This window comes from Arachis ipaensis, chromosome B5, assembly GCF_059453495.1.
Source record: "Arachis ipaensis isolate K30076 ecotype BB chromosome B5, ASM5945349v1, whole genome shotgun sequence".
Taxonomy (NCBI): Eukaryota; Viridiplantae; Streptophyta; class Magnoliopsida; order Fabales; family Fabaceae; genus Arachis; species Arachis ipaensis.
The window spans coordinates 52109027-52120370 of NC_142440.1; the positions used below are offsets into that span (position 1 = coordinate 52109027).

The 11344-nt window shown below is 41.5% G+C and overlaps 1 non-coding gene across 1 annotated transcript; it reads left to right on the forward strand.

The window, feature by feature from the left end:
* The first annotated feature begins 317 nt into the window (after positions 1-317).
* Positions 318-421, forward strand: LOC148564178 (small nucleolar RNA R71). Its single transcript, XR_015884699.1, has one exon. It is a non-coding gene; the product is annotated as a small nucleolar RNA R71 (small nucleolar RNA).
* The last annotated feature ends 10923 nt before the right edge of the window (positions 422-11344 follow it).

Here is an 11344-nt window from a genome sequence, read left to right on the forward strand (position 1 = left end):
CTAGTGTTGTTGATGAAGTGGAGATTGCTGCTACTTGGTTCATCTCCATCTTCTTGGTGAGGTCAGCCAGCTGCTGGGTAATGAGCTTGTTTTGGGCCAACAGAGCATCTACATTGTTTAGCTCCATCACTCCTCTTGTGTTCCCTCTTTCGGAAGCATAGAAGTAGTCGTTTTCTGCTACTGTTTCAATAACATCTATGGCTTCCTCAATGGTCTTCTTCTTGTTCAAAGACCCTCCAGATGAATGGTCTACTGCCTTCTTTGACTCATAAGAGAGCCCTTCATAGAAAATGTGCAGCTGGACCCATTCGTTGAACATGTCAGGTGGACATCTCCTTGTTAAGTCTTTGAACCTCTCCCATGCTTCATACAGAGTCTCACCATCCTGTTGCCTGAAGGTTTGAACCTCAGCTCTCAGCCTATTGATTCGTTGAGGAGGGTAGAATCTTGCTAAGAATTTGTTCACCACATCCTCTCGTGTTGTCAAGCTCTCCCTTGGGAAGGATTCCAGCCACTTGGCAGCCTTGTCTCTGAGTGAGAAGGGAAATAAGAGCAGTCTATAGGCGTCAAGATGAACACCATTAGATTTCACTGTGTCACATATTCTTAGGAAGGTGGTCAAATGTTGGTTGGGATCTTCTTGAACACCTCCTCCAAATGAACAGTTGTTCTGAACTAGGGTGATGAGCTGTGGTTTAAGTTCAAAGTTGTTGGCATGGATTGTTGGCTTTTGGATGCTACTTCCACAATTGCCTGGGTTTGGATTAATGTAAGAGCCCAAAACTCTTCTATCCTCCCCAGCATGATTTGCTCCACCTCCTCTGCCATGGTTGTGAGTCTCTTCTTCATGATGATTTTCCATGTTTTCTTCCATGTTTGGTTCAAAGTATTCCTCAAATTGTTCCTCCTCTTCTTCAGCACCAACTACTCGTTTTCCTTTTGCCTCCCTCCTTAGTCTAAGGAAGGTTCTCTCTGGTTCAGAATCAAAGGAAGTTGAAGCCCCGCTTCTTCTCCCTGTCATACAACCAACAAGTACAAGCAGAGGAAATAGGTGCAGACAGTATTTGTGTCAAAATTGATGTTAGTTGTGGGTGATGCAATATATCAAACAGTTAGTGGGTTAGCAAACAGAATTAAAAATAACAAAGAAAAACAAAAGAGTAGATGGAGAAGGGAAGAAGTTTAGCTAAAACAAAAGGTAAATCACTCAAACAGAAAATGAAATTCACAAAATAAAATGCTCAATCTAGTGATCTTCCAATCTAATCATTGTTGATGCACAATCAATCCCCGGCAACGGCGCCATAAAATTGATGCGAGGAAAAATTGTCTCGCAATAAATCTCCCTTCGGCAAGTGTACCGAATTTGTTGTCAAGTAAAAACTCAAAATAGAGTGAGGACGAATCCTACAGGGATTGATTGATCAAGCAACTTTGATTAGAAGAATGTTCTAGTTGAGTGAATCCAGAAATTGGGTTGAGAGTTGCAGAAAATAAAATGGCGGGAATGTAAATAACAGAAAAGTAATTGCTAGAATTAAAGGACTGGAAGTAAATGACTGAAAATAAATTGCAGAATTGTAAATGGGAATGGGGGATTTGCTCATAAAAGTAAAGAGCAGAAATTAAAGAGAATGGGTAAGATCAGAGATGGGGAGTTCATTGGGCTTAAGAGATGTTGCAATTCTCTAGATCAAGTTCATTTTCATCTCTTCCTCAATCAATGCACTCATTGATCTCCTTGGCAATCTTAAGTGATTGAATTACAATTTCTTGCAATTCAATCTCTCAAATCTTGATCAATAGCCAATTCCTTGGTCAATTGCTCATGAGAAGAGATGAAGTATGGTCACTGATTATACCACATGCATTTCCCAAACCAAGTATTAAGAGGGTTATAGTCACATACCCATCCAAACCCAATTTGGTCCAGCATGAGAAAGCATTTCTAGCTTGATCTCTTCATTCCTCTTTCAAGGTTCAAAAGAGATCCAAGTTTGAATAGCTTCTTTTCCAAGATAACTACTCAATTGGATGAAGACCGAAAGCTTTCAAGTAAAATCAAGAGGAAAGATAGAAGAAGAATAATGAAAATTAGTATTGATCCATCAAATTACAACAGAGCTCCCTAACCCAATGAAAGGGGTTTAGTTGTTCATAGCTCTTGAAAATGAAAACAAAGATGGAGAATACATCATAAAACTATAAATTGCAAAGAAAGTATAATAAAGAGAGTGGTTCTTCAGCCTCCAGAACTCCTTTACAATTCAAAGCTACTCCTATATATACTACTCTTCTCAGCTTCTAGTTCACTCTTCAAGTCTTGGGCCTTTGGATCTTGAGTTTGAAGCAGTTCCTTTCTTTATTTGGGCTTGGCTTTACTTGCAGAGAGAAAGTGTGGAGTGGGCAGAGACTTAAGCTCAGGGCGTAAGGAGTGTTAATCATTTAGTGAAAGTCCAAGTTCGGGAACGTTAGTGACACTTAACATTGTCACTAACGTTCCAATGCACCCCTTTGCCTCACGTTAAAACCCACGTTAACTAGGTTAACGTGGCTTTTAACGTTGCCTTGTCAACCTTCGAGAACGTTAGTGACACTCAACATTGTCACTAACGTTCCAGTGTGCCCCTTCTTGCTTCACGTTAAAGCTCACGTTAACTAGGTTAACGTGGCTTCTAACGTGGCCTTTGCCATCCTTCGAGAACGTTAGTGACGTTCAACATTGTCACTAACGTTCCAATGTGCCCCTAGGTCTCAAGATGGAGTCCACGTTAACTAGGTTAACGTGGCTTCTAACGTGGCCATCTTTTAGCCATCCCAACGTTAGTGACAATGTTGAGTGTCACTAACGTTGGCTCATCCTTCATTTCTCATCGTTAGCTTCCACGTTAACCAAGTTAACGTGGAAGTTAACGTGACTCTTGGGGGTTGTGTGGTTGCTTCAACGTTAGTGACAATGTTGAGTGTCACTAACATTGTCGACAACTCTTCATCCTCTACGTTAGTTCCCACGTTAACCAAGTTAACGTGGGAGTTAACGTGGTACTTTGCACCATAGGCCAACGTTAGTGACAATGTTGAGTGTCACTAACGTTGGCTTCTCTTTCCCCCTTTAACGTTAGAGGCCACGTTAACTAGGTTAACGTGGCTTCTAACGTGGCCACTTATGAGTAATTGCCAACGTTAGTGACAATGTTGAGTGTCACTAACGTTGGCTCAACTTCTCTTCTCCACGTTAGAGTTCACGTTAACTTGGTTAACGTGACTCTCTAACGTGGGCATTGATGGCTTTTTTGAGGGTGTTATTGGCAATCACTTTTCTCATTAATCTTGCAAGTTACCTCCCCTTTTCTTGCTTCTTTTTGGTCCTGAAATCAAGCAACAAAGTGCATCAAAGCTCTAGTCCAAGTCATGAGTAATGCAACATAATATTTGTCACTAAACTTATGCAAAATCCTCATGAAATTATGTAAAATGCACAATGTATGCTTGAATCAAGGCATAAGTGAATATCTACCCAAAACTAGTTTATTTCCTAAAGAAATACATGAAACTACCTAAAAACAGTAAAGAAAAGGTCAGTGAAACTGGCCAAGATGCCCTGGCATCACACGTCATCGTCCTCCCACGGGACATCAGCTAGCTCAGCTAAGCTAGTAACCAGTGTCGGGAACGGTAGCAAACCGCGAATATGAGCTCTCCACATGCTATGCCTAATCAACCGGGGAAAATACACCTCCTTCCCCTCCATGACATACCCAATCAAAACTAGCATATCCATCGAAATCTTTGAGAAGTGAGTGGTAGGGAAGATATAGTGGGCAAATATCTGCTGCCAGGTCCTAGCCTCCCTAGTCAGATATGCAAATAGCATGCCCTTGGGCTTTGTGTTGCTCGAATCCATCACCCAGGAAGCATCTGGTGTAGCAATCACGCGCCTAAGCGCCTCATAGTCAAAAGTCATGGAGAAGAGAGCTACCTCTGCCTGCTGGTAGGCACAAGTCTCAGGAGTACCAACTCTGCAGAGCAGCGCATCCTTTAAGGCATCCTCAGTGATCATAATCTCTCTACCCCTCAAGTGTACTGAATCCAAGCCTTGTCGGAAGATGTTACAGTAAAATTCCTTGACCCACGAGATGTTAATCCGTCCCAAGTCCCTATCGACGAAATCCAATCCCAACTCAGAAATACGGGCGTTTATGGCACGCCTCACATCATTGGGAAGATTCAGCTTCTTCTCAATGTTCAGCTTTGTCTTTGCATAACGAGAAAGGCGTAGTTCGCAGTAGAGTTTTGGAAACTTGGTTGGATCAGTGGATGGAAGTAACTGATTTTCTTTTTCCTCATCATTTAGCGGATTCTTAGCATAGTTAGCATATGGTGAGGGTGTAGAGGTCTTAGAGCGCTTCCTCTTTTTGGAAGTAGTGGCTATAGCCTTTCCTTTATCCAACATCCTGAAAATATAGATAATATAATATAAGCCTATAGCCAAGTAGATACAAATCACTCAAAGCAAAGCATATTCATGAAGTGAATAAGGAAAGAGGATTTCTTGGAATGTAAGCAACAGAATATAAAATTCAAACCAGACTTCAAACCAAGAGTTAAAACCATGTTTTGCACATCCTTCGTTAATTGAGTTCAGAAAGCACCATATCCAAAAGAATGACAAAAAGAGTTAGGTTGAAAACCAAAAGGAGTCAGTTGGTTAAATGAGTTAGAGTTAGAAATCAGTTTGAAAATCAGTGATATGGTAATAACCATCTCAATCTGAAAGGAATGCACAAACCAATGCTGTAAGCACATTCACAATCATGAGTTGCAACAAGTCATTGATGATGAAATATGATATAGCTAGAAAACAGCTAATACGAAACAAACCATCAATCAATGTAAGGATCACTAGTAATGTTGGTGAAATCAGAATCTTGAGAAACAAGTAAATCAAGCATATTTAACACCAACTTTAGCAATGCATACAAGTCACAAGTTCAAATGTGAATTGGAAACCTCATGGTCTATGTGACATAATGAGACTATGTATGAACATAATGAACTATTTGGTCACATAGATGAGAACATTCAAACTTATGTGTCTACTGCAAAACAGGCACAAAATTTTAAGGAAATCACAAGTGATGGTCAATTGGAAAGTTCATTCAAACCATTCAATGCCTAGACGCAAACCATCATGCATCACAAGCAAGGAGTTTAAGCAAGACCAAAACTTGTCCCTAAGGATTTTCCAAAACCATTTAAGCAACAAAATTCTAATTGAACAGAAATCATCAACTAGAATTTGTTACACCCAACCAACAAGGTTAATTTTAAGATTATGGTTGAAAAAAATTCGGCAGCAATTCAGCAGCATATTGGCTAATCCCCAAATTCAGACAGACAAAGCAGATTCCATATGAATTCAACAACAATTAAGAACACAAAACCATATGTGAGTTCATATGGAGGTAGCAGCCAGTCAATAGTTCAGCAACAAAGCAATTCAAATAGCACAGAGGGCAGAAGCAGTTGCTTCAATCAACATTTCCTTCACCAATCCATCACAAATAAGCAGTATTATCAGAGTACACGAACACAGGGCAATGCAGCAAAACAAAGCAATTTCATATAGCAACAAAAATTCAAACAATGCCTAAATCCACTACTCAGCCCGGATTCGCTAACCACCTAAATCAAACTAAACTAACTAACTACGCTAATTCTAACTACACTAACGTAATTAACAATAAGCAGTAAAATGAAGCAAAACAGGGGAGGTATGGAACCTGGTTGCAGAGACAGAGAAGAAGCAGAACGGGGAAGAAGAAGGTGAAGTGGAGTAGTGAGATGGAGAACCGGTCACAATGGCGGCCGCGGTGGCGCTGGTTGCGCAGAGGCAGCGAGAAGCAGAGAGCAAAGGGGCAGTGAAAGAGGAAGGAAAGAAAAGTGAGAGAAAAAGGAGAAGACGGCGCGGAGATGGTAGTCGACGGCGGCGACGGGATTGGAGTGCTCGCCGGAGGTGAGGTGGTTGCTGGGAGAAGTTTGATGATGGGGGGGTTGAATGGTGGGAGAAGGAAAATGGAACGTTGGGGATGGAAAGGGGGTGATGCGCGAATGCGCTAGGGCTTCACGTCTCTGGGGTAAGTGAAAATTCGAATCCATGCGTGCGCGTAAGGTGCGCGCTCGCGTGGGTGGGCGAAATGGAAGAACGGCGCGAAAGCGCAATGCGCGCTTGCGCGTAGATGAAGGAATCGGAATGGGCACGGACGCGCAAGGTGCGCGTCGGCGCAGATGTGCTGGGCTACAGGCACAAAAGGGGCCCAGAGTTGGCACAACTCTCGGGTCGTTTGGCTTGGATGATGCTAAGACGCATCGACGCGCGCGCGAATTGTGCGCGTTCGCGTGGATGGCTTGAGCTTATTGGATGGGCGCGGAGGCGTGAAGTACGCCAACGCGTGAACAGCGAAACAGGGAGTGATGCGGACGCATACAGCATGCGTCCGCGTGGGTTGAGGCACAGAGTTGGCCCAAAAGTAGCGCAACTCTCTGGTTTTTGGCCCAGGAAACTAAAATGCGCAGCCGACGCGCGCGCGCACTTTGCGCTTGCGCGTGGCTTACTTTTTCTCTCTCTCTCTCTCTCTTTTTTTATTATTATGAGCATCAAAAGACCTCATAACTTTCCATCCTTTTCTAAAACTCTAGCTAAGGTGTAAGATTAAGCACATTTGGAGACATAGAGGCATTTTCAAACAACTTGAGAAAACTTGCAATTTAAGCAAAAACTCAATTCAAAAATAAATTCATCCCTTATTAAAGCATAGAATGCATAAACACCTTAGTAAACAAAGGAAAATATACCAAGAGGTAAAGAAACTATATACAATGGAACCCAATTCATTCATTCATGATATCTACAGGAGAATGGAAAGAGTTTACTATGGTGGGGTGTCTCCCTCCAAGCACTTTTAGTTTAAGTCCTTAAGTTGGACATTGGGATGCTCCTTGTCAAGGTGGCTTATGCTTGTACCCATCCTTGAACCTCCAAAAGTGCTTGTCCTTCAATCGGTTGTCAGAAGTTCCAACCTTCTTCATTAAGCTTTGGTGAGGTTCTTTCCAAGACGTGAGCTCCCGAGAAAGATTATCATAGGATAATCTAGGATCCCATATCTTGTCCTCGCACCAATCTTCTAGTTGATTATCTTGACTCTGTCCGGGCGACGAGAAAATAGAATTCTCATGGAAGCACCACACTAATCTCCTAGACCCATTTAGTTTAGCATTACACCAATCTATGCTCTCTAATTCTGAGCTTCCCACCATAATGAGCCTAGATTTAGAACGCCAACCACTAAACATCCTCCTTTTTTGCTTGATTTCACAAAGCGCCCTGAGTTGGCCATCCGTTTCAAGCAAACCATATTCAAGTGGGATAACACAGCTGCGAGTTAGAAGTTTTACCCACTCAAATGGAGGATCGGATGATGAACTAGGTAGAGGAATTCCCAAAGATCGTGATAAAGCATGCTTTACTCCCGTCCATCCCTTTCTAGAGGTTTCCACCACTTGGTGAGGTTCTTCAAGTTCCCCCTCATGCCAAGCCTCCTTAGGTTCACCTTCTTCTTCACCAATTTCTTCTATTTCTTCCCCATCGCTCTCATCGTAGATAGGAGGTCTAGTGAAGTCTACCTTATCATTAAGTCTAAGCAAATTGGGGAAGGATTCTTCAAACTCAAAAGGATCATATGTTGATTCGGAATCATCATAGGTAGGAAAGTTTGTTGCTTGGAGTACTTCTTCCAGTTCTTCACTTGCATTAGGCTTTGGAGGTTGCAAGCCCTCTTCAACCTTGCTTTCCAATGTACTGGGGGAGGATTCAAGAGGATCGTTAAGGGAGTTGATCAAAGTGGGCAAAAAATCATTAGAGATGGAATCCATTTCTTTATCAATTTCCTTTAACTCATTGTTTACTCCTGCGATATTGCTCTTTTCTTTGATACTCCCTCCACATTCCTTGGAGGAAGTTTCCTCAACTTGGGATTCCTTTATGTACTCAACATATCCTAAACATCCATCCACCACTTCTTTTTGTTCGCTAATCTCTATCTTCTCTTCTTGTTGTGGTTCTTGATTCAATTCTTCTTCCTCGCCATGGAGTTCCATGTTCATATCCTTGCTAAGCTCCGGGGTTGCTTCTCCGCATCCAACAATGGAAGTACTTATGGCGCATGAGCTTAGGTGAGATGTTAGGTGACCCACGGCTTCTACTATGCCGGCCACCCTTACTCTTAACTCCTTGAACTTGGTTTCATCTTCCTCTTGTCGCCTTAAAATACGAGACTCAAGGTCTCTCAGTTCTAACATGAAGGCTTCATCAGGAGATGGGGTTGGAAGAGAAAATTCATCAGTTAGGGAAAAATTGTTATAATCGGAAGGTGGTTCATGTTGGTGAAGTTCTTGAGGTGGTGTTTGTCGAACTTGTGGTTCTTGAGAGTATTGGTATTGGGATGGTGGTTGTTCTACATGTAGTTCTAATGGTGGTTGATATGGTGTGTATAAGTTATGGTCATATGGAGGTGAATGATGGTATGAGGCTTGTGAGTATGACGTGTGGCTATGTTGAGGATATGTCTCATAGGCATATGGTGGTAGTTCTTGGAAGTCACAAAGAAATTCACCATAGCTAGTAGATTGATATGCATCATAGAACGGCTATTCTTCATAGTGCATTGGTGGAGGTTGTTGCCATGGAGGTTGATCAAGTGTTTGAGGCTCCTCCCACCTTTGATCTCCAGTTCCTTGATGTACATCCTCGTTGAAGCCTTCATCTCCTACAACATAGTTTGAGCTACACTCATAGCCAAAGTGAGAATTCATAGTGATGTGGAAAGTAAAAAAAAAAAAACAAAGAGCAATAAGAAATGAAGAAGACTAAATCCTAAAACTAGCAAAAATCAACAAGTAAACAAAAAAATAAAGCTATTCACAATATGTACAATAGCCAATAACATAGCACCATTGGGCTCCCCGGCAACGGCGCCATTAATTTGACACAAAAATTTTTGTCGGGTAAGGAATTTCACAAAGTATTTACGTTGCAAGTATAGCTCCAAACCAACAAACAACTCTCACATCAAATTAAAATATTGGTTTTGTCACAATTAACAAACCCCAAATGAATTTATAACCGGAGTATTTCGGACTCCGGGTCGTCTCCCTAGGAACCAATGGAGTGCATGTTTATTGACTATAGAGGGGGAAAAAGGGGGGTTTTATTTATGAGATGGCAAGAAAATAAGTAAATTGAGCGAGTAAGCAAAGAAAGCAATTTAAAGAACTCTTGGCTAAGAATTGGGTACTTAAGATCACAATCCTAGTTAATACCAATTATTGACAATTATGAGAGGCCAACCCATTAAGTCTACTTCTCGAAGCCTTAAGTACGTAACATTTACTCCTAGACTGGAAGTATGTCAAATAGGTCTAATCACATGCACCCATAAGTCCTAACCTCCCCACCAATTGGTTTAGTAGTGGATAGCGTTAATGGGCTTCAAATTGATCACACAGGATAGTGTCAATGGGCTTCAAATAATGGATAGCATCAAATTCCAGGGTATCCAAAACTCAAGATCACTTAAGTCCCTTGGCCTAGACCAAGAGTTGACAAAACTACTCAAGAATTGAAGAAAATATTTCATCAAACACCTAGAGTGCAATAAAAATTGACATCATAACTTGTAAAGATACTAAAATCTACCACTATTAATTGCAAGAAAAGTAAATTCACAACTCAAATCAACATCAATTAAAGGGACATCAACATTAAAATTGCATTAAATGTAAACAAATCCAACATAAGTGTATGAATGTAAAAGAGAGCATAAAAGTAAAATTAACACTACAAATCATGAGAATCAAGGAGTAGAAGTAAGAGATCATAAAAGAAATAAGATGAGAACATGTAATTAAACCTAAATCTAGAAGAGATTAACCTAACCTAATTCTAGAGAGAAGAGGGAGCTTCTCTCTCTAGAAACTAACCTACATAATGCTATACCTACAACTAATTGCTCCCCCTTTGCTTGGACTTTAATTCTGCATGAAATACACTCAGAAACAAGTTGGATTTGGGCTTGGGCAGCTCAGAAATCGCCCCCAGCGTTTTGCCATTAAGTGGGCCAAGTACGAGCGTTGGCGCGTGCGCGCCATGTGCGCGTGCGCGTTGATTGGCAAATCCCCATCCGCGCGGAAGCGGCATGTACGCGTGCGCGTCCTTGTGAGAGACCACTTTTGCGCGTGCATGCCTTGTACTCGTGCGCATCCATTGGTTCCTTCCAAATCTTTGTTTCTTCATGCATTCTCCTCTTTGCATGCTTTTTTCCTCATTTTTTCCATCCGATAATTGCCTAATGAATCTGAAATTACTTAACAAACACATCAAAGCATCGAATGGAATTAAGGTGGGTTAAAATCACCAATTTAAGGCCTAAAAAGCATGTTTTTACAATTAAGCATAATTTAAGGGAGAATTACAAAACCATGCTATTTCATTGAATAAATGTGGGAAAAAGTGGATAAATCCCCCAAAATAAGCACAAAATAAACCATGAAATCGGGGTTTATCACCTGTATCGTATTGATCGAGTTGTTTTATCCCTTGTCCCAGATATTTTTAGTAATCCCCTCTTCTTTTCTTATTGTAGGATTAGTTGGCCTCATGTCTTCTCGCCATAACATTGTAGAGATGTCTTCCATAGTTCCCGAGGGGATGTCCGATTGGCTGGACTCCCTTATTTTGATGTGTGTTTCTGTTGTGGATGCTGAATTTTATATAGAGCTGAGGAAGCGTCATAGGATTTGTGCTAACAGTGCCTGGGTGAGGGATTATGAGCTTGTTGCTCCTGATTCTGATGAGAGGGTTTGTTTTCCGACCTCCATCGAGGGGGAGCGTCCCTTTTTCTATGCCTATGAATATTTCTTCAGTTAGCTGGATGTTACTTTTCCTTTTACTGCTTTTGAGACCGACCTGTTGTGGTTATGTAATATTGCCCCATCCCAGCTTCACCCGAATTCCTGGGGTTTTATCAAAATTTTTTAGCTACTTTGCCAAGAGTTAGGTGTAACACATTCTCAGGCTCTCTTCCTTTATCTGTTTGTTTCCGCCAAGCCTGGTGGCTCTTTGAAAAAGAAAGCTTCCTGGGTTTCGTTTAGGTCTGCCCAGGGCCATAAAGTGTTTGCTATGTATGATGAGTCCTTTAAAGATTTCAAGAATTACTTCTTTAAGGTTCGTGTTGTCGAGGGGCCCGCCCCTTTTTTCTTGATGAAAATGATGAGCCTTCTTTCCCTC